The 21,976-nt window shown below is 47.1% G+C and overlaps 1 long non-coding RNA gene across 1 annotated transcript; it reads left to right on the top strand.

The window, feature by feature from the left end:
• Positions 1–1,159: 1,159 nt before the first annotated feature.
• LOC144719203 (uncharacterized) lies at positions 1,160–20,464 on the top strand. Its single transcript, XR_013585560.1, has 3 exons — positions 1,160–1,247; positions 2,100–2,189; positions 18,873–20,464. It is a non-coding gene; the product is annotated as an uncharacterized LOC144719203 (long non-coding RNA).
• Positions 20,465–21,976: the final 1,512 nt, after the last annotated feature.

Genomic DNA, 21,976 nt, shown 5'->3' with positions numbered 1-21,976 from the left:
TGCCGCCGCCGCCGCCGTTATTTCCAGGGGTAATTTGCGTCGCGATGCCCTCAATTTCCCGGAGCAGACGGCGGTGACGCATTGCCGCGCATTCATTTGCCAAATTGACGACAGGACACAGAACTGACTCGAGGGTCATCGGTGTCACTTCTGAAAATTCCGAGGCTCGCAGAGAACTCGGTGGGGGGGGGGGGGGGCGACCCGCGTGCGATGAGGCACGCCGCTCGCTCCGAAAACCAAAAATATTTTAAAAGTAAGCTGAATGTAAAGTATGGCACTCGAAGCAATGGGTGGGAGGGCGGAACTGTGAAGAGATGGAGCGCATTAGTCGATGGGAGACGCGTCATAATCTCAAGCCACCACCAAATTAGTCCACCAGACACATGGCCCTTACCCTTAACCTTCCCTAACTGGCCAACCAGACACTTGCCCAAACACAATATGTCAGCGGAGGATATCTGCTCCATATATCTTATATATCGTATATCCTACCACGTAGAAATAGCCCTAACAAACTCTCCAACAACATTCCTAACCAGCGCAAGGTCTCTGCATCATTCCAAGAGGGGGGGGAGGGAGGGATTGTGATAAAACAAGATTGAAGTTAAAGATGCATTTTGATGTGGTGTTTGGTCGCGAATTCGATTCAACGACCGATTCAATGACTTCTAGAATCGATTATCGATTCTGAAGACGATTATTGAAAAGAGGAAAATTATCATCGGTACAATCTTGATTTGAAGCCGTCGTGACTGCAGGAATCCATACGCTTTGAGTATTATCATCGGTAATTGATCAACAACCCTGGTGTTGGCACCAGGCCAGCCCACCTGCTTAGCACGGCTGGGCCTCTCGGATCATTAAGACCTCTGCCCTGTGGCGGCGGTGGTGGAGTTGCCCCTCGCCGGCACAGGGGGCACATCCCTGGGGCACGGCATTTCAGAAGGTCAATTGCGCAACAGGGCTCCCCGCAGGTGGCCAGCGAGACATGCGCTCCCGTCTTCTTGGCCAAAATCCAAAATTAACATGAATATTCATACGAGCGTGTTTGAATCGGGAATGTGAATTTAAAGAATCCTGCAAACTATGTTATGTAAATTTAAGATTGTGCTACATGGCATGACACTTATATTCATGTGCATCTTTTTTTCCAGATTAATTTCAGTGGATGGCGGGTGTGTCACGTGCGCAATGATGGCGGTGGGTGGGGGGGAAGCGCCCTTGCACAACTGCACATTAGAAGAACAGTGAGTGGTTATTCACTTGTTTGTCCCACGTGAGTGTAAAGATGAGAGGAATTTATATTAAAACAAACTAAAGTTGCAATATTATGCCAACTGTATGCATTGTGGCAACGTTTAGAAAACGGTGTAAAAGCTGAAAATAGAATGTGACCATGTTTGTGAATATGGCAGAGGTGGTAGGTCCGTCATGTTGAGAGGTTGAGTTTGGATGATAAGTGAGCAGGAATTACGCATGTATCAGCGGTTGGACGGATACACCTTTGAACAGTTCATTTGAAAACCCATTACAATTTGAATAACTTAAAAATTGTGTGTAATTTGGGTACAAAAAATGTACAGAAGACCCTAAAGCAAACAGATGTCATGTTGTTGTGCTTAATTGGTCGGATTGATACGTGGAGACAATTCGTTTTTGTTTAATGAAATGCATTCCACCCACGTGTGAAGGTCACCACAAATCACAAATTTGTCACCGTATTGCAATTTCAGTCATCGATTAATATCAATTTGTCTTCATACTGTCAGAGAAAGCAACGCATTCTCAACCATCTTGCTGACCTCTTAATGTGCAGGTGTGCATAAGTGCAACCAACTTTGATGATATGATACATCTGCCACCTAGTGACTACGTCTGGAAACATTGCACACGTTGCATTATCGTCATGTCCGATTCACTTAAACTAAAATCGCATCGACACCGATCATAGTTTCTTTATTTTCTGCAACACCATCGGATATGCAGTAGTCTATAAATACGCCGCAGTACTGTATATATAAACTTCACACCACCGAAGTTGGTGTGTATTCCCTGACTCAAACGAGCGGTGACGATCTCAGTTGATTATCCTGTGCCAGTCGAAACATTTGAAGCCGAGACCTCCGATTGCGAATCGGGACACTCGGCTGCAACGACACTTGACCAGAGGCTTCCACAACCCGTCTCAGGTAAGATGAGCACGGCGAGAGCGAACGTGGCTGCGTTATCTGAGGCGATGCCATCTCCCCGGTAGTTGTCCTGCGCTGTATCGCAATCTGATAACGCTCTCGGCGAGGCAGATATCCACTCAGACATCGCGTCATTTACCAAGCTGCAGCGTGTGTTAAAAGCATTCTTTGGCACGTGTAGTGACAGGTAATGTAAGATCCGACCATGTCCGTCCAGTGCTCGCTGAGCTGCATTGGCTTCCGGTTGCTGAACGAATACGTTGAGGTCGCACTCATTACACGCAATGTGCTTGCCACAAACAAACCACAATACCTTTCCAATCTTGTCAAGGAGCATAAACCATCATGCGAACTCCGGTCATCCTGGAAGCGGTATTTGGCTAACCATCGACAAAGATGTTTACTGCGCTTCTGCGGCCGTCTGGAACGCTCTTCTTTCCGATATTAGGAAGCCTCTGGAGCTATGCATTTTTTATCCAGGTTGAAAACTAACTTCTTTAGAACTGCTATTTGTGTTTAGTTTCTTGTCCTTCCCCCGTACCTTTGATTAGCATGGTGGGCTGCGTTCAGTGCGAGATAAGTTCAACATAATATATTATCAAGTGCTTCTGAAGGGCTTCAACACCACTTATCTGCCCTGCTGCTACAATTCAAATAAGATATTAGAATTATGAATTATCATAAGTGCTGCTCATTCATTTTTCTATCAATCATGTGGGGGGGGGGAAATCTACTTTCCAAAAAAATCCATACCCTGACTCACCTGCAGGATTGAAATGCAAACACCTTTTATATTTTGTCAAAGAAATGCATTTCGGATGCGGTAAGCCTAAGTCAAAATAGCCTACATGTGACAGATTCAATCCAATTACGGATATATACAATCAGGATGCTGCTGGGGGGAAAATAACGCATAGATCGCAGAACACGACGCGAGTGGTGACTGTTAAAAAAGAAAACAAATTAGTTTTAGAAAACAATACGTTCATCAATCTCATCATTAGTTTCATTTGCAGCCAGTAATCAATCCCCTGCCTGCTCGAATAAGTCCTGCCCACGCCATATCAGTTTTGGGAGGTTATTTGATCATACCTCACCACACGAGGTTTGATTCTCGACCGCGTCCAACACCGGCGGCACGTGACCTCTAAACAGCTCCTGGAGTTCCCTCTAGATCGACTCAGCCTTAAATGGGTTACCTGGCACGGTGTGTGGACATCGTCGGCACCGGGGAGACGAAGGCAGCCTGGCGCAGTTGTGATAACACGGCCCATCGCGCGAGCCGTCCTGACCGTAGCAATTGCTCGCTAACACAAACACGCGCCATTCCGAGACTCACCAAGATAAAAAAAAACGTGCGCGTGTGAAAAAACTGGCGTAGCAAATTGGCACGTTATTGGGGAGAAACAGACGGCACATCTGCCAGTCTTCTTAGTCTTCTTAGTCTCCCAACAAGCTAGGTTATGGCTTCCCGTGACCTCCTCGCCGGCGAGAATTCGCCTCCCGACAAGGCTTTCAGGCTGCACCTAAAACCGGCCACACGGAGCGTCGCGACGCCACCAGCCGATCGTGGAGAACGATCGGCTGTTATTGTGACCGTGTGACCGTGTGTGTGGGGAGCGGTGGTGTAGCGGTTAGCGCGCTGCGCTACGAACCCGGCGACCCGAGTTCGATTCCCGCTCACGGCCAACACCGGTAACGATTATCTAAACCGCGGTCCTGGGTCTCACCCTATGGTCGACTCAGCCTCAAATGAGTATCTGGTGCGGTTTATAAACATCGCTACTTAGGGAGACAAAGGCGGCCGGGCGTGCTGCTGGCCCAACCCCCTTGTGTGCCGTGCCGGCCTGTATATGTGCCCGCTAACAGCACTTGCCCCAACAGTCTGTTGAGGTTATATTATACGGGGGGATCTTTGTCTTGTGAACGCCCACGTCCGATCTGCTTGTTCATCAAAGTGGCGCGGACAAAAGCCGCAATAGGACGGTTTGGCATGGGGGTGGCTCGTCAAAAGTTGGCCTTTCTCTCTCTTACGGAGGCTCCGAGAATGCCAACCGTAACCTCCGATACATTGGAATTGCTGCAAACGCGAGCACTGCAAACCACAATCCCGGTTTCAGAAAGGGGTGGTTGTCTCCCGGTTGCCGCCCACCTCCCTCCCACGCCCCTTAACATTCAGTGAAAAAAAAATCTGGGATTAAAAACAAACAACAACAACTAGAAATGTGTGTTTTCATGCTCGACTCACGACAACAAGCAAACGAAGGTTTCGTGGGCGCGGCGTTTCGCAGAGGAGTGTGGGGTGAGGCATCAGAGCGACGGGTGGGCCCCCAGTGGGCCCCCAGTGGGCCCCCACCATCTCGCTGCGTGGGCACGCTGCTCGGCGCCAGCAGCCCTGACAGTTGGTAATAACACGACATCGCGTACGTATAGCTAGCAAAGGGTCGTCCTTCATTTTGTTGAGATTACCATTTATTCTAGATTTGAAGCTTTGGTGACTGCAAGGATTCATACTCTTAGTTATTTCGGTAAAGTCACGTAGGTAAAAAAATGAAATAAACATTAATAAAAATATTTTGATTAATTTAATTTAAATTTAGAAAAAATATTTTTATGAATTTTTATTAAAAATGTTTCCCTGCGTGACTTTATCGAAAGAACTAAGAGTATTACCATTTATTTTGGGGGCACTGGTACAGTGTTCGCCAAAGCACGCCACGCTCTGTTAATGGAGTATTATGGACCCTTTGACAAGAGACGAATTGTCCTTTAGTGCCACACTTTAACTAAAGGTATAAACAAAATGTGAGCTTTCCAAGAACATCATTGGTGCTTACATTCGTCACCTACTCAGTTAAATAATTAACTTAAGGTGATTTTCAGCCGTGAGATCCGGCGACCCGAGTTAAATCCCCGGCCACGGCTAACAACATTCGAAAGTGATACCGGAACCTGTCCCACCATCCTGGGACCCTTCTTCCTTATCTAATGAGTACTGACAAGAATGGTGAAGTATAGTCAAAGTGTCCACATGATCGACAACGCCATCAGGAGATCTTCATCCGGCAGAGGGTTGACAAAGGCCTACGAATTATGATAGAAATGTACAATATTTTATTCAGAAAGGCTGGGAACTGAATACTTACTTTTGTAGTGCTACCCCCAAAGACATAATTTAAACCATTCAGAAAAATAAGTGGGCTTGGCCAGGACACGTCGCGAGAGGGGATAATGGACGATGATCTAAAATAATAACGGAGCAGCCGTGAGGATATAGAATACGTCAGAGAACATGGCCACCGAAGAGAGATGGAACGATGAAATAAGCTCGTTTGCAGGCGCTATGTGGATTATTATTATTATTACGTTGTAGGACTGTGAGAAATGGTAGTTTCTTTGGGAGGACTTCATCCAGCAGTGGATTGACCACGGCTCATAATGATGTTGTTCGTGCCACATGGAGCAATGATTCGATATAAGACCTCTTCTTAGCCACCCTGGCGAATTGGGGCTGATTTTAATTTAATCAGCTCTGTGGCGGGACGCAAACTTGCATGAATATTTATCAATTATCGTAACATTTGCCATTCATTTATAATTGGATGCATCCTAATTTCAGGCAATTGGCCCCATAATCAAATGAAATTAAAAGACTCATGCACTCAACATGAATATGTGCACGCATACACATACACACATGCAAATCATACATTAAAGAATATGTCGAAGTAAAAAATGTAACGACCAATTGAGACATGTTGTCTCAACGGATTCTTGCCTGGTAAAATAATTGAAATTGACTGCGATGGTTAAAATAATTAACATTGTACAATCTCAAACACAATCATTTTCATCACAAATCGAGTTTCAGGACCGTTGTGGCATTGATGCTGTCCAGCGATTTGCCAGCCCCACTCGAAGGCTTGGCACCTAGAAAGTGAAATAAACTCGGGCATAAACGACTGGAAGAAAAAATAATATCTCAGGCTGCCAGAAGAGGCGAGAATGACATTTAGACACTTTGTCTCGAGTGGTGTATAATTATGCCACTGAAAAAAAACCGAGACCTTTTTATGTCCATGGAAGACTGACAGATTTCCCAGAACAGCTGCTTCAAGAAGAAGATAATCCCGCGGAAAAATCAGGACAGGTGGAAATCCTACAGACCTCCCATTCATTCAGATTGTTCACTTATCGCATATTTATTTCGGAAATGGCCCACACAGACAATTTAAATAAACGCATAACAACAGCACTTGATGGTTTACCAGACTGCATTTACAAATCTCCTTCATTCCCAATACAACATTACATGCTGCGTTCACCTAATTAGTAAACACAAAAGACAAAGATCCTCTGTATAGCCTGTGAAAGACTGTTGAGGCAAGTGCTGTTAGTGAGCACCTATGAAGGCTGGTACGGCACACGAAGGGGTGGGTGGCAAACACCACGCCATGCCGCCTTTGCCTCCCCAGTGGTGATGTTAACACACCACACCAGGTACTCATTTGAGGCTGAGTCGACCTAGGGGAGGCCCAGGACCAGTTCAAACAATCGTGACTGGTGTTGGCCGTGAGCGAGAATCAAACTCGCGTCGCCGGCTTCATTGCGCAGCGTAGCGCTAACTGCTATGCCACTGTCGGCTCCCCAATGCATGAAGTTAAAGTAATGTTTTGGAAAAAAGAACAAACTAAATAAAAATTTCTTGTTTTATATGAATTTATTATTTCACTTCTACGTGACTTTACCGAAAGAACCAAGAATATAAAAATTAAAATTGATAGCATGACGTGTACTTTTTAAATATTCACAGGAGCAATGCTGTATTCTTTCTTTTATAAGACACACTTTCACCCACACCCCTTATTTGTAAACTATATAATATGGTATGTGTGTGTGACCAGACCTCTATATTTTATTAAGAATGGGCCAGGCACAAGTTTGAGCAACATCTGGCTTACAATCGGATTCGTCAGCCATTGTCTTATAATGTATATATATACACATTCGTATTTGAGACAGTGTCAAACAGAACACAGAGCCGCCCACTGTTAGATTGTGCGGGCAAATCGAGCAGCCACACATCATCTCTGGCGTGGGAGAATAATTCTGGGGCGGAAGGGGGGCGGGAGATGTGAGTTGCTACCCAGACCAAGAAGGATATTCATTGGAGAGGCATTTCATGCAGTTTGCGCCAACTGCCTAAAAGTTGGAGGCGGGCGGGGTGGAGGGGTGAGCAGCTGCCCAACTGCACCCCAATGTCTCCATGCCAATTACAGATATTTTGGATTGAATGATTTGCCGATTCACATCGATTGGTGTAGATTCCGAAGCTCGCAATGCATACGTCGAATCGTATTTGTGTAACAAGTAAACCCGTAAAAACAAAGTTTTTCACTACAAATCCTTTATATGCGTGGCATCGGGGCGGCTAGAGTCCTCTCGTCCTCTGGCAGCATTAAACAATTGGTAATTAAATATTTAAAAAAATTCCCTAAAAAGTGTAAAATTTTGGAAAAGATTTTCACGAAAAGGCATTGTCACGCACAACGATTCTGTGTGCAAAATGTCAGCTCGATTGGATCACGGGAAGTGGGTTAAAAAACTACCTAAAGATTTGCACGGTCCTAAGCAAGCAAGCGAACTTAATATAAAGGATTTAAAAATCAGGACGGTTTCTCAATGATGCGCATATGCCGTGTCGTGTGGTGGCGGCGATGGTCGGTACGTTGTATTATGGACCCGGTTCACCTGAGTTCAATTCCTGGCCATGGTTAACGCCAGCGCCGGGTGACATCTGAACCAGTCCTGCCACCCAACTTTGCCAATACCCACTGACCAGTGCAGTGAAGTATGGTCAAACAATCCCACACGACCAACACAACGTGGGGGAGCCCTTCGCCCAGCAGCAGTTTTGCACGGGGCTGTAAATCACCCATTTTTGCTCCGTTGTATGTGATAGAGTCATGTCACATGGTCCCCGCGGCCACTAGAGTTGCTGCCCGTCACCGCAATGTCAACATCAAAAGAATCGATTCTTGAAGCGAAATCGGGAATGTTAATTGCAACAATTCCCTGAATCGCTGGCGCTGTGTGTGGTGGTGGGGTGGGTGCATGGGGGGGGGGGGGGATCAATGATGCCCCTCCCAGATATCCTCAAGCAGTGCGTATTATAGATCGCTCGTCCTCGCATTTCTCTACTTGCGTGTGGCTAAACGGCGGCGTCGGAGGAAGCCAAGTGGATTGTCTTCAACGCCTCCGCTGTGAATGTTGCGAGGTTCACGGCGTGGGGTCACGGCATTGCGCGATGCCTCGACAGCAGAGGTCGCAAACGGGTTTTGATTCCTTACCCGTACCCGTACCCGGCCGCACCAGGGTCGCAAACGGGTACCCGTACCCGACCGGGTACGGGTAGGGTACGGGTATCGGGTACCTGATTGCGACCTCTGGGATGAAGCCATGTTGCAGGCGTGGGTGGGTTGATTCTAGGAACTTGAATTGTGAGAAGAGACAAGACGTTGGGAAATGAGTGACAAACGGTTACTCACCAGTGACTCACGGTCTACCCGTACCCGGCCGGGTACGGGTAGCCGGGAATCGGGTAGGGTATCGGGTATCGGGTACCCGGTTGCGACCTCTGCTCGACAGTCATCTCCATGGCGTGAGCTGTGGGCAGTCTGCAAAGAGGGGGGGTGGGGGGGAGGGGGCAACTGCCCCAGTCGGTGCCGCCACTCTGGCAAGGCTTCTTCTGCACCACGGCCCTGCAGGCGATCTCTGATTTACGGGCCACCAATATCAAGCCACGGGTAATGAATATTTTCAATTATCCTCAATATTTATCTCGATAATGACAAGGCGGCGGTGCCCTCTCTGGCCTACAATCGGATTCGTCAGCCAGAGGGCGGGTGTGGGGATCACTGGTGGACACACGCTCGCTTTCAGCGCCCACCTAAGAAATGTTTTAATGATCCTCTCCGGCATCCGTTGCTCCAGTTTCATCATCTGCCATGGCGGCGGCAAGATTAAGACGCTTAAAGCAACGGCGGTATCATGCAATATGTATTAAGCGAGCTTCTCATCATCGGCCACACAGAATTGGAAGGTGGCGGTGATGCACCAAATTATTTTTCCCCCCAAAATGTGCTTGGGCTTCAACCCCAAATCTAATCTGCATGCATCCTCAGCCCACAACAACACACACACCATCCGTATCAGAATTTTGATTTATATTGGAGAAATCTGATTAGCTATGAAGCTCTTTTTCACAGATGTCCAGTAAGGGGTGGGTCAGAAATGACAACAGACAATACAAAAAACACGATAGGCGTGCAAAGTATAGGAAAGGTAAGAAAAAAAAATTACCAGGTAAAGCCCACTGAGCCATTAGCTTCTTTTTCAGAAGCAACCTGGGCACACATAATAGCTCAACGAAGTGGATTATTACGTCCCTGACCAATGCATTAAAATTACCAAACAACTCCTGATGAAGACCTAAGCAGCTGCACAGCACCAGCTTGCTCCAAAACATGCTACTTGTTCCAAATATTGGCAGCGCAGCCTTGGTGTGTACGCGACTTGAATTTCACATCGCCGAGCCACTATGCACCGATATTATTTGCGATTTACGATCATCCCTGCATGCAAATCGCCCCAAATGCACCCGATCTCATGGGACCTTGGAAGATAAGCAGGGTTGAGAACCGGTTACATTCATGGTGACAACAGACGGCAGCGATGACTGGCAGTCCGTCATATGCATCTGGGTTTTCTCTGGGTTCTCAATTTGGCTCCCACACGAAGCCTAACACTCATACATAGAATTGGCCAAACATCCCAAAGCAGTGTTGAAACTCAGTGAAGCTTCGCTCTTAATAATTGGCTTCGCTAGGTCTCTCAAGATTCGTTAATAAGGATCCTGCATTGGGATGTTTGGTCAAATCAATTAATGAGCAGTTGGCTTCCCGTGGGAGGAAACCAGAACACTCAGGGAAAACGCACGCTTACGAGTGAGAACAAATATTTAGGCTCCCCACAGATATATTCAAGATTCCACTGCTGTACTAAAATTGTTCATTTTTGTTTTCGAGGTCATCACGGTCTCTTGCACAACCAACAACTCGTCACGGTGCTCCGTCACCACCAAAACCATGCACTCATTATACCCCCTCGAGTCATTGCACATTTCCGTAAGCAGCGTGAAATTGACAAACGTTGCATGGCCGCGGTTCTAGGGTCACGGGGCGCGTTGCTGCCCCAGGGCGGCAGTTGCAAGGCAAGGAGTTGGCGAGCCACAGTTCCGCCACGAGCGCTGAGGGTTTATCCTTCCGATAGTAGCACGGTTGGCTACGTAGGGTGCAAAAGAAGTTCAACGTATGTACATACGTATCCATTTAGCGTGGCTGTCCGTCACGTCAATCCCCACACAGATAATCGGTCAGACTCGGGAGTCATCTCAAGCAGTGGATGACGTCGGTATGTTGCACGTCGCGTTAAAATCCGCTGAGACAACGGTCTCTTTCGGGTGGAGCGGTTGCGCAGTGATTAGCGTGCTGCACTTTGTACCTGGTGATCTACTTCCCCACCAAGGCTCCATTCCTGGCCATGGCTAAACACAAGAGTAGCGAGCAATATCTGAACCAACCCTGGTCCCCTACTTTCACCAACCCGCACGAAGGTGGTGGAGTATTGTCAAAATAACCTCTACGACTGACGGTGGCATGGTCAGGCCTTCATCCAGCAAACTGACAAAAGTGTTTTACAACAGCCCTTTATTTGGATCTCAAGACTGTGTTCCAGTAGGGTCTTGCTTTGAGTTTTTGCCAAGTTCTTCAACAAGTGCTTTACGGTGGCCAGGTGGCACAAAGTGTCAAAGCACTCTGCCAGAATGAGCGAGATCCTGGACTTTAATATTTGATCTTGTCACTTTTTAACAAGAGGCGAATGTGAAAGGCGTCACGGTGGCGCTGTGTTCAGATGGCCCAACTCGCAATTAAAAGGTTGTGAATTCAAGCCCTAGTCTCGGGTTGACTCAGGCCATCATCTGGTTTTTAATTAACATATCGAGGCGAAGGTTTGGGCAAAAACAGCAGTGCATGCCATAGAAATGTAGGATTTCCGCTGCTGAGCAATAGAGGACGCAGGCTAATGCTCGTTAGAGTTGACTCCAGTGACTGCTGTGGCATATGAAGAAAAGAATGTGGCCTTTCATAAAAAAGTAAAAAAGAAAATGCGCAAAGAAGCATGGAGAGACGCACGCTTGAAATAACAACACCGAGACGGAAAGAGGAACCCATGGATTAGTGAACACGTGCAGGCTAATGCCATGATTACTGTTGAGAAAAGAAAGAAGGCTTGGGCCGGCACACGTCACTAGACGAGATGGTGGTCAAAAATAGCGTGGCAGCCAAGGAATGTGCAGTGAACATGGACCGAGGAGACGGAGCGATGAAATTAGCAAGTATGCAGGCGCTAGGTGGATTGTTGTATCGCAGAGTCTTGGGAGATGGTAATGGCTTGGAAAGGCCCACATCCACCGGTGGATCGATCTTGACCGATAACGATGATGGTGACACTGACAGTGTGACTTTGTTCATCGCAAGTTCGCTACACATTCACAACTTATTCCTGGCACGCATTCACACGCCGCCGTTTGGCAAAGCTGATGCAATTGCAGATAATGGCAATGACCTATTTCTCCCCGTCCACATGACTGACAAGGCCGCGCAGCGAAGCGAGTGGTTTGTATGGCTTGCTCGTGACAACATCACTGACGGTTAGATCCCCCCCCCCGTTAGATTTGCTGACGGCACGGCACGTGTTACTTGCATCTGCCTAAACAGCGATAAACCGGTGCCGTTTTAATTGACAACGTATTCAAATCAGTGAGATAGGCAATATCTCAAACTGGCTCAAGGTTACCGATGGAAATGAGCAACACCTCACAAAGAGAGTCATTGATACTCTTACGAGAAATTAATTTAACCCAGGGCAGCGACGTCCTCTCCACGTATTGCGATTAATGTAAGAAATTCAACTGAGTGGAAGCTGGTTATATGCGCAATCTGATTACAAGCACTGTTCGTTTAAATCCCTATTCGATCTCGTGGGTTGGCTGTGAGACGGACTCTCCTACGCCACAGGGCTCTGTCTTCGGCAGTTCCTGCGACTTGTTCCACACTGAGCCCTGGCTAAGCAGCAGCAGCAGTGTCATCAACCCATGCTCTTATTCGATATTGGCCTCGCCCTCACTTTCTCGGGACCGAGAGCCTTGAATCACCATCTTCTTCTCCGGGCAGACTTCCCGGTTTCCGCAGGACGTGTCTCAGGTACGATTATGTCTCGCTTCTTTATCGACACAAGGAACCCCGCTTGGACAGCCGTTTCGTCAATCGTTGTAATCGATGTATGTTTCCATCGGTGCTGTCAAGGAGATCCTCGGTTATTATCAGCACACTGCTACGTTAGGTAAATGCAGACCTGAACGTTCTCCGAAGGATTATATCCACATTCTAATGCAATGATAAAATTACAGTCAACTCTTGATTATCCGGGGATAATGTTGAGGATGAGGGGCAGGCGAGATTGTGTGTAAACACAGGAAATGGCAACACTGTAGGTCAGGTTATTTATTTTTCACGTTCCCAGAAAATGGGGTGGACGTTTAGAATGAGTCGTCCATTTGGGATTGAGTCTTAAAGCAGCCATTTCACTTCACACCTCAGTTCTGCGGTGTCGTGCGCACTGGGTCGCTGACCCTCGGCGAATAAGGAGCAGCTAACGGTGAAACCAGCATGCGTGTAAAAAAAACATATCGTTTAAAAAAAAAAATCACAAGCCACGTTAATCCCCAACCCAGACAATGGAACCATGGATAATCGAGAGTTTAACTGTCTGTGATTGCTGTGGAATGTTCAGCACTGACTTGATAATGGTGAGTTTTCATGTGTCGAGATGGCAACCAGATATTCCTTCCCAGTTTTTAATGGGCACTTGGGATTGACTGCCCGGATAATATGAATGTAAGTGCTGTTGGGCCATAACTCAAACCTCATTTTGTAATGTACCTTTTCTTAAACTTCAGGTCGTTTTATTTTTATGCAACCTTAATTAATTCTGTACGTAGTACAACGCTGCGTATCCAACTCGCTGGCGACTGAGTTATAGGGCGGATACGTCAAAAAGTCCGATGCGTAAATATCTTCACAAAACGTTTGCTACACCTCCGTGAACAAACACTGCGCCGGGCGCATACGGTTAGTCGGTCAGGGCGGATATGCGACGGTCGGATATGCGACGTTGCGTTGTAATCTTCGACTTAAACGGTTTCTTGATTAAGGCCAACGAAGGGAAAGAAGCGTCCCTTTGCTCATTTGAGCACGGAACCTGGGTCTGCTCGCGACGCATTGATTCAAGTGCACACCCCACATCATGGCCATTCATCCAATCTCTGGGGGGAAGCCAGGGAGGGTGATATTAAACATGCGTTTAATACGATGTAAGCCTCTAACACCGGAAGTTTATCCCGAGAAAATCCTTTCCTCCGTCAGCATCTGCAGTGCCGTTCACCAGGGGCGCGGTTTTCCTTGGTGAACTGTCCAGCAGTGGATAGATAATGGCAGATGATGATATACAGGAGTATGTTGGCATGAGGAGTCATCGCACCTATACTCACACAAACACCAATTGATTCGATATTGTTGTCACATTTAGACACTATAGCATTCGAAATGTGATTGTATTGTTTCAATGGAATAATTCATCCCTTTCTCAATGAAAAATGTCACCGAGTCTCAAGAACTCTTATGAGGGTCCTGCACTGAGATGTTTGGCCAATTCTAGTGTTTAGCGTTTAGCAAATGTGAGGAAATGGACGTACCCAGAGAAACCCCACACACAAAAAGGCGATATCACTCAAAGCTCCGAAAACAGACGCCTTCAAAAAATATCTGTACCGTACAATCATATCCCAGCCACCTTGCAGCCCAGCATGACCCACCAATCTGCACTATCTTCCAACCCGCGCTTTAAAAAAAACAACAACCCTGGATGATAGTCGCGTGCCACTGCGCCTGGCAATAGGCCCTCGCCTGGTTCATCATCGTTCAGGCTGATGAGCCATGGAGTGGCAATGCGCCTGAGGAACATGACTCGGTTACACAGCCCTCTCCAATTAAAGCCATTCGAGTTGCTTGTCTCAGCACACGCCAATCTGCCACGCGACAACCAAAACAACAGGCAACCCAGGCCGGCCTTTATTCGTTAACGCTTGGAATCTCGCCTCTTAATAAGAGAATTGCCTCGCCTCTCAGATGACAAGTGCACGTGTACAACCGCACTGGGTGGAGTGGTGGCGACACGGAACCCGGTGACCTGAGTTTGATTCCCGGCAACGGCTTAGATCAAAGGTGAGAGATATCGGCTCCAGTCCTGGGTATCCCCTCTTTGCCAACCTTCAGAATTAGAATCGTTATTTAGACTGGAAGAATCCAATGAGCTATGAAGCTCTTTTCACAGACGTTGAACCTGTCTTGACCAGTGCGCTAAAGTACGGTCAAACAACCCCCATGACCAACAGAGGCTTTCATCCCGCAGTTGATTGACGAAGTGGCGATAACATCTTGTATATTGCCACGTTTCTTTTTTTTATCATCAAAACGTGTGACGCCGTCCTCCAAATACGCCAAGTCACATTGGAACACCAAATGTATGCGGAGCTCGATTAAAATTCGCGCGACACTGCCGTGTCTTATGAGCACGTTTCCCTTATCAAGAAAGAAAGTGGGCCAAATGATTTATCTCCGAAGCACAGTCCTAATTGGTTGACGTGCTATCGCCAAGGGTGTGGGGGCTGAGGGAAAGCCACTGCACGATTATCCTAATGATTGCCTACATCTCGACGGTTGTCTGAAATGTTGCGTCCAAAAAATCGTGGCATTGCACCGATGTGAAATCGGCGCTTCTCACCGAGGCACCAAAGGACAGGATCCCTGTAGACATCGCACGGTAGAAGCCGGCAGGGCTGAAGGTAAATGTTCTTACACATATTCATTTGAACTGAAAAGCAACGACCGGCATCCTGGATAGTTACTGCTTTGTGTGCGGCTGATCAAGAGGAGCCGTTATTGGTGCTGTCATGCAGCCAGAGACGAGCAATGTTCTGACACTTTTAAACCAACCTGGGATTGCGAAACTTCAACATCAAACCGTCTTCACCCCCCTCCACCCCCCACCAAAGAGGCCTTCAGAGTAAAGAGCTGGATTAATTTGGGGAGAGCCCACGGTCCTGAGCATGAGACAGACTGAGGATGGCTGGTGGTGGGGAGTGGGTCTGTGAGTAATCTGTGCCTTTGAGCGAAATTCTCGCCAAACGCTCGTTAGAACAATGACGGGACAAAAAAACGTAGCGTTCGTTGTTTGTTGCACGGGAACGACTGCGTACATTTATATTCGTTAAGCAAAATTATTAAACAAATGGACAGAATGGCACTCAGTTAACAACTATCAAAAAATATATATGACAACATATTTCATGGTCATGAGCGAATTATTTGTTTTGTTTTTGTGCTCTGCACTGCCACAACTGTAATCCATTTGAATCAATGGAAGTGACATTACAGGATAAACAGAACACAAATAATAAAATAGTATTCATTTGTCAACCTGGCCTTCAGAAAATCTTTTCAATATATGCGCTATGATAAAGTTTTTGTGGTGAAACAAGCAATGGGGCAGTGCTTACCCCTGTTATTGAATCTCAGCCAGTTGTAAACATTCCACATTCTCATGGTGGAGGCCAGTCTTTCCCGGAACGACCACTTAAGACTTTTCGCAAGGGCGGTATTTAATGCATGGACCCTGAGAGGATGATAGGCTCAAGTGCTACATCATCACAGCGTCACCTCGTCAGGGAACACCTTTTTGCTGCAATTGAAATGTATGGGGCGCTGGCTGGATTATTTACATCGCGAGATAGTAGCAACTTGGAGATCCTTCATCCAGTCGTGAATTGAACAAGGAAGATGATGATGGTGGTGGTGGTGGTGATTTATCGCTTACATGAATGAGCGAGAACCCTTACATGGTGCCGGGTTTCAGACATCTGGCAGAGAAGCTTTGTTCTGCACGTGGGCAGACATCACATAAATATTGTGATCAAAGGAAAAATGCTTACATTTCATATACATTGAATACAAAACACATATTACAATTCTTATTTACTGTGGAATTCCACATCCCTAACTGAGCCAGTTAAAGGCCAATAGCTCATCCAAAAAAAAAACCTTTGTGTGCAAAAATGATGAAAGGAATAAAAAATATTGTTTTCAATACCATTGAAGATTTTCAGGTGGCCACGTGGCTCTGGGGTCAGAGCATGCATCCAACACCGTGGAAATCATCGGTTTGAACCCAGGTAACAGTAGCCGTCAGCGATTAAACTGGGTCCACACGTTTTAACGGCTGCGCACAACCACAACAACAACAACACATCGTCATCAAATAAATAAATACAATTCTGCACCTGATGCAATTCATTTCACCTCTGGAGGGCTTAAATATGTCAATTTGATTGACGGGCAACGAACATTCTTTTCAGGGCATTAAAGCAATTTGTCCCCCGAGCCGGGGATGAAGACGCCCGCCCGATTGAAGTGCTTCAAACGTAGCTTTGTGATGTAATTTTCCGTGACCGTTCTCTAAAACCAGGTGATACACAGCTAGCCGAAATATTCCAAGTGGAAACGACTTCACCTCATCACACGTTCTATGTACGTGTCTATGCTGAACTTCTTTCGCACGGTACGGAGCCAACCGTCCGAATCGGAGGTGTGGGGGAAGGGCAACACAACTTAACACAAAAAACAGTTCTAAAGAAACGAGTATTCCATCTACATTTAAAAGTGCATTGCTTCAGTGGCTTCCTAATATCGGAAGGACCACTCAACCGATGAAAATATTTATGTGGACCACCCAGCCCCCACATCACTGATTACAAAGCGCATTCACTTCTCTCTAAATAGCAAAAAATACTAAATTATTCTTATTACCGCGACGGAATTATTTTTATTATGCAGCTATATATAGTTTTTTTTAGAGAGAGGACATTTAGATCTGAGGGTTAGGGTAGTTTAATCGGGGTAGTCAGTTTAACACGTAGGCTTTCGCGACCAATATCATCCATAATAGAGGTGTTTGGGTTAGATCGCGTAAATATATAAACTAGCCAGATGTTTGGAAAAACAAAACATCCGAGTCAGATTTGGCACGGTTCATAAAATACATACATTTATATCTGGTACGCAAGATGTATTACCGAAGCTACCAACAGAAGGCGGGTACAGGATGAACTGCACGTGTGGTAAATGTTATGTTGGGCAAACAGGACGAATGATCAGCACGAGAATATAATAACATCAGAGAAATATTAAATTATCCCAAATACAACTGTCAGCAGTAGCAGAACACGCGTGCCAAAAAGGACACTCAATTGATTTTGATAATGTTAAAGTGTTGTGCAAAACTAGCTACTACTGGCCAAGACTAATTAGATAATCTATCGAAATTGAACGAAATAAAAATAACTTTAACCGTTTGGATAGCTACCGCCTAAATGGTCTGTGGAAGCGAATCATCAAATAAGTACTCCAATAGGGATTACCGTTGGCAGGGCTATTTTAATAAACACAATAGACAGGAAGGACATGTTCAAAGGGCTCGCATAATGTACAATGTACGTTGCCTCAGTAACCCCCCCCCCACACACATTGTGCAAGAGCGCAGAAGCGTGGTCACCACATCTCCGCCTCTATATAAGGAACGAAATAGGAAGACTTCTCCACAAATCTGGCTATCGCCTGATGAAGCTAGTTGCGAAACGTCGTGCTCAGATTGTAAATGTTGTGGCTTGGCTCCCCAACACACCGGTGTGCTGTACTCGTGACGAATTGGCCACGTTCTGTTTACGTGACAACCCTTACTAGTTGGCTGTGTCGGGTGGTGGCGGGTTTTAACAACACATTTATATATTTACGCTATCTAACCCAAAAACCTCTAATGGATTAATCGGGGAAGTTCACCTCACTTAATTTTTCGTATTTATGAAATATCATAAGTAAAATATTCTTTCAATTCCGAAACAAAAGGTATAAACGTCGTCATTGTTTCCGGATTCTGCAATATTTTGCTGTCTTTTCTTGGATTTTCTGTTTGCACTTAGTCACATATTCACTTTAAGATGTTTTTTGTTCATGTTTTTGTTTTTTGTTTGTTGCGGTTGCACCCGATTCAAGAGCCGAATGGCTCACAGGGCTATGTACCTAATACATGAACTTGAACTTGGATCAACTTGTGCATTTGCATGACCACGTGGAGGACCGTCACGGACCACCCAGCGGTCCCGGGGACCGCACATTGAGAACCCGCTGCAATAGAGGCACCGCTTTGTTGGAAAGTCAACTCTCTTCTTAAGGACCCACTGGCTCTCAGCACGTGGACTTTTCACCGCTGGCCCTGGGGCCAACATTGTAAACGAGCACAGCTCCGTCGCTTGTTTGAGCATGGAGACGCCGAGGTTTGACTTGAGCGTGGGGTTATGGGATTTGGTGTATGACACCGGCAGATAATGGGCTCCACTTGTGAATAACGATGTCCTGGGTTTTTTTTTTCTTTTTGCCCATGCTACACCAGATGGCGCACTGTGGCAATGCGCTGCCTTTACGGGGATTGGTGGTGCGGTGGTTTGCGCACTGCGCTCAGAAGCCGGCGGTCCGAGTTGGATTCACCGATCACGCATTACATCTGTGGCGAGATTTCTGAACCGGCTCTGGCCCACCCCACCACTTCCCCAATCTGCACTGACCAGCACGGTGAAGTATGGTCAAACAACCCCCATGATCGACGCGGTATTGGGGAGGTCTTCATACAACAGTGGATTGACAAAGGGGTTGTAACATATTATTATTGAATTATTGTTATTGAAAATGGAACGGTCAACTTGAAGCAGTATGGTGTAACATCGAATATTCCCATTGCTTGGCTCTCCCACCACCGTGCCGTTATTTTACAACGTTAATAACAATGATAACACACAAATATTACCGTATGACACGTTGATTATATTTACGTAATCATCATCATCACCATTATTATGCAATAATAGTGTACAATCTTGACTTGAAGCTTTCGTGACTGCAGGAATCCATACTCTTTGGTTCAGTGTACAGTCAATCTTTTTGTTTTACATTACAAATCTCACCAGAACAGTGACTGCCGAAATATTTCACGCACATGCATTTTCGCTGTTCAACATAGTGCATATCTCTGGTGATGGATGTCAAATGTAAGAGCAGGGCTGCTGGACGGTGGGCCCGTGAGCCGGGGTGTGGTGGCGTTGGCGGTGTGAGAGGGGCGGTGGGGGAGCGATGTGTTTGCTGCCAATGTGGAATAGCCCTGGGTTAATCAGCATGCTGCGTGCAACTCGGCGAGGAACAATGACTTAGGCACCACAACAACACCACCGCGCGTCACAGCGCAGCAGCAGCAGCAGAGAGCAATTGCATCTCGGCGCAATCGTTCACCAATGCCCCCCCCCCTCTCGCTCTCCTCCTGCACGCTCCAGTGTCATGGTCCATTACCACACAGGAGCAGTAGCAGTATTCAGCAGCAGCAGCAGTTTAAAAAAAACACACACAAAGACAAAGATCCCCCGTATAGTATTCACAGACTGTTGGGGCAAGTGCTGTTTGCGAGCACCTATGAATGCCCGCACGGCAGACGAAGGGGATGGGTGGCCAGCACCACGCACGGCCGCCTTTGTCTCCCGAGTAACGATGTTTACACATCGCACCAGGCACTCATTTGAGGCTGATTCGACCTAGGGGAAGACCTAGACTGGTTCAGATAATCGTCACCGGTGTTGGCCGTGAGAAGGAATACGAACTCGGGTGGCCGGTTCCGCAGCGCAGCGCACGAACCGCTACACCACCGCAGCAGCAGCAGCTCACACACACAGGGGGGTACTACTACTCAGCATGCCGCGTTATGTTGTCCCATTTTGTCGAGGGATTTAGTACCCTTCACAGTTACCAATGTCTTCTGTTGGTTTTGTTGTTGGTGGTGGTGGTAGCGGTGGTGGTGCCATGCGGGTGTAGGAAGCCAGGGAGGCGAGGATGAAAAGATATCTGCATCACCGAGGAGCACACGCGATGCATTTACCCTTTGTTGCTGCTGCCACTGCTGCTGCTGCTGCTCCCCCTGCGAACATTCTCTTAATGGGGGGGGGGGAGGAACCGACTGCGGCTTCCATTAAATAACGACGTCAATTTACACAGTGGCATGTGGTGTTTTGACGCGAAGGGCTCTTTCTGGAGACGTAGGACGCTGCAGCCAGGCACGCGAGTACACACACACAAAGACACACACACACACAGACACACACACATAGACACACACATAGACACAGACACATACACAGACACGCAGACACACACACGCAGACACAAAGACAAAGACAAAGATCCCCCATATAGCCTTAACAGACTGTAGGGGCAAGTGCTGTTAGCGAGCACCTATGAAGGCCGGAACGGTACACGAGGGGGTGGGTGGCCAGAACCACGCCCGACCGCCTTTGTCTCCCCAGTGGCGATGTTTACACATCGCACCAGGTACTCATTTAAGGCTGAGTCGACCTAGGGGAGGCCCAGGACCGGTTCAGATAATCGTCACTGGTGTTGGCCGTGAGCGGGAATCGAACCCGCGTCGCCAGGTTCACAGCGCAGCGCGCTAACTGCTACACTACTGCTGACACACACATACACAGACACACACAGACACACAGACACACAACAAGGGACACGCTTTGTCAAATATAAAAGTCCCCGGACGGATCGCGGACGATGATCGCCGCTCCGTTGTCTTCGACGCCGTCTGCGTGAAGGATACGCGGCGTTGGGAGACGTCTCGATTCGACAGGATCCTGTAAATGCTAAGCAGCCTGGACAATGTATATTCTCTAGCTCCCACGGTGCTAATTCCAGGCATGCGTATTGCTAACGGCAGCTCATTGCATTGTCTGTGTTATATATATTATTTTTACTGGGCCCGCAAGCAATTTTCAATTGAGCGAACACCATTATTGCCAGCGTAAAACGTGGGAACCTTTGGCAAACAAGAGAGCCAACGGTTGGCATAAATGAGCACGGGACACACAAAGCACCGCGAGGAGGTGAAACGTAACAACTGTTGACGACATCACGCGTCGTTAATATCTGCTTTAAAAATTATCTACGTGGCATTTAACGATGCAGAATTGCTAAATATTGAATCTACGGCCCCCTTTGTCAATCCACTGCTCGGCGACGGTCTCCCTCCGCTGCTGTCAGCTAAGGGGGTTGGCTGGCCGCACTTGGCCACGCTGGCGAGTGCCGCGTGCTGTGAACGGGAGAGGGATCCCCCAAAACTGGTTTAGGGATTCCTCACCGTTGATGAGAGCCGTGGTCTCCGGGGTCACAGGGCGGCCAACGCGAGCCATCGCGTCGCCACGCCACCCCCACGTCGCATTGACGGTGACCATAGTGGCGTTGCTGACGAAGTGAAGTAAGAGTTTAAATCCTGGTCGGGGATCAAAGTAGGCAATCATCATTCTAGATTTGAAGCTTTCGTGACTGCAAGGATTCATACTCTTAGGTGTTTTCGGTAAAGTCACGTAGGTAAAAAATAAATAATAGTAGGCAATCATCACTTTGGCGGGCCATAGCGTTGGAAGATAACAGCATGCCTTCTCTACGCGGAGA

This window comes from Lampetra planeri, chromosome 5, assembly GCF_965212315.1.
Source record: "Lampetra planeri chromosome 5, kcLamPlan1.2.h2, whole genome shotgun sequence".
Lineage (NCBI taxonomy): Eukaryota > Metazoa > Chordata > Hyperoartia > Petromyzontiformes > Petromyzontidae > Lampetra > Lampetra planeri.
The sequence above is the reverse complement of the archived record's forward strand: the minus strand, read 5'-3'. Positions and strand labels throughout refer to the sequence as shown.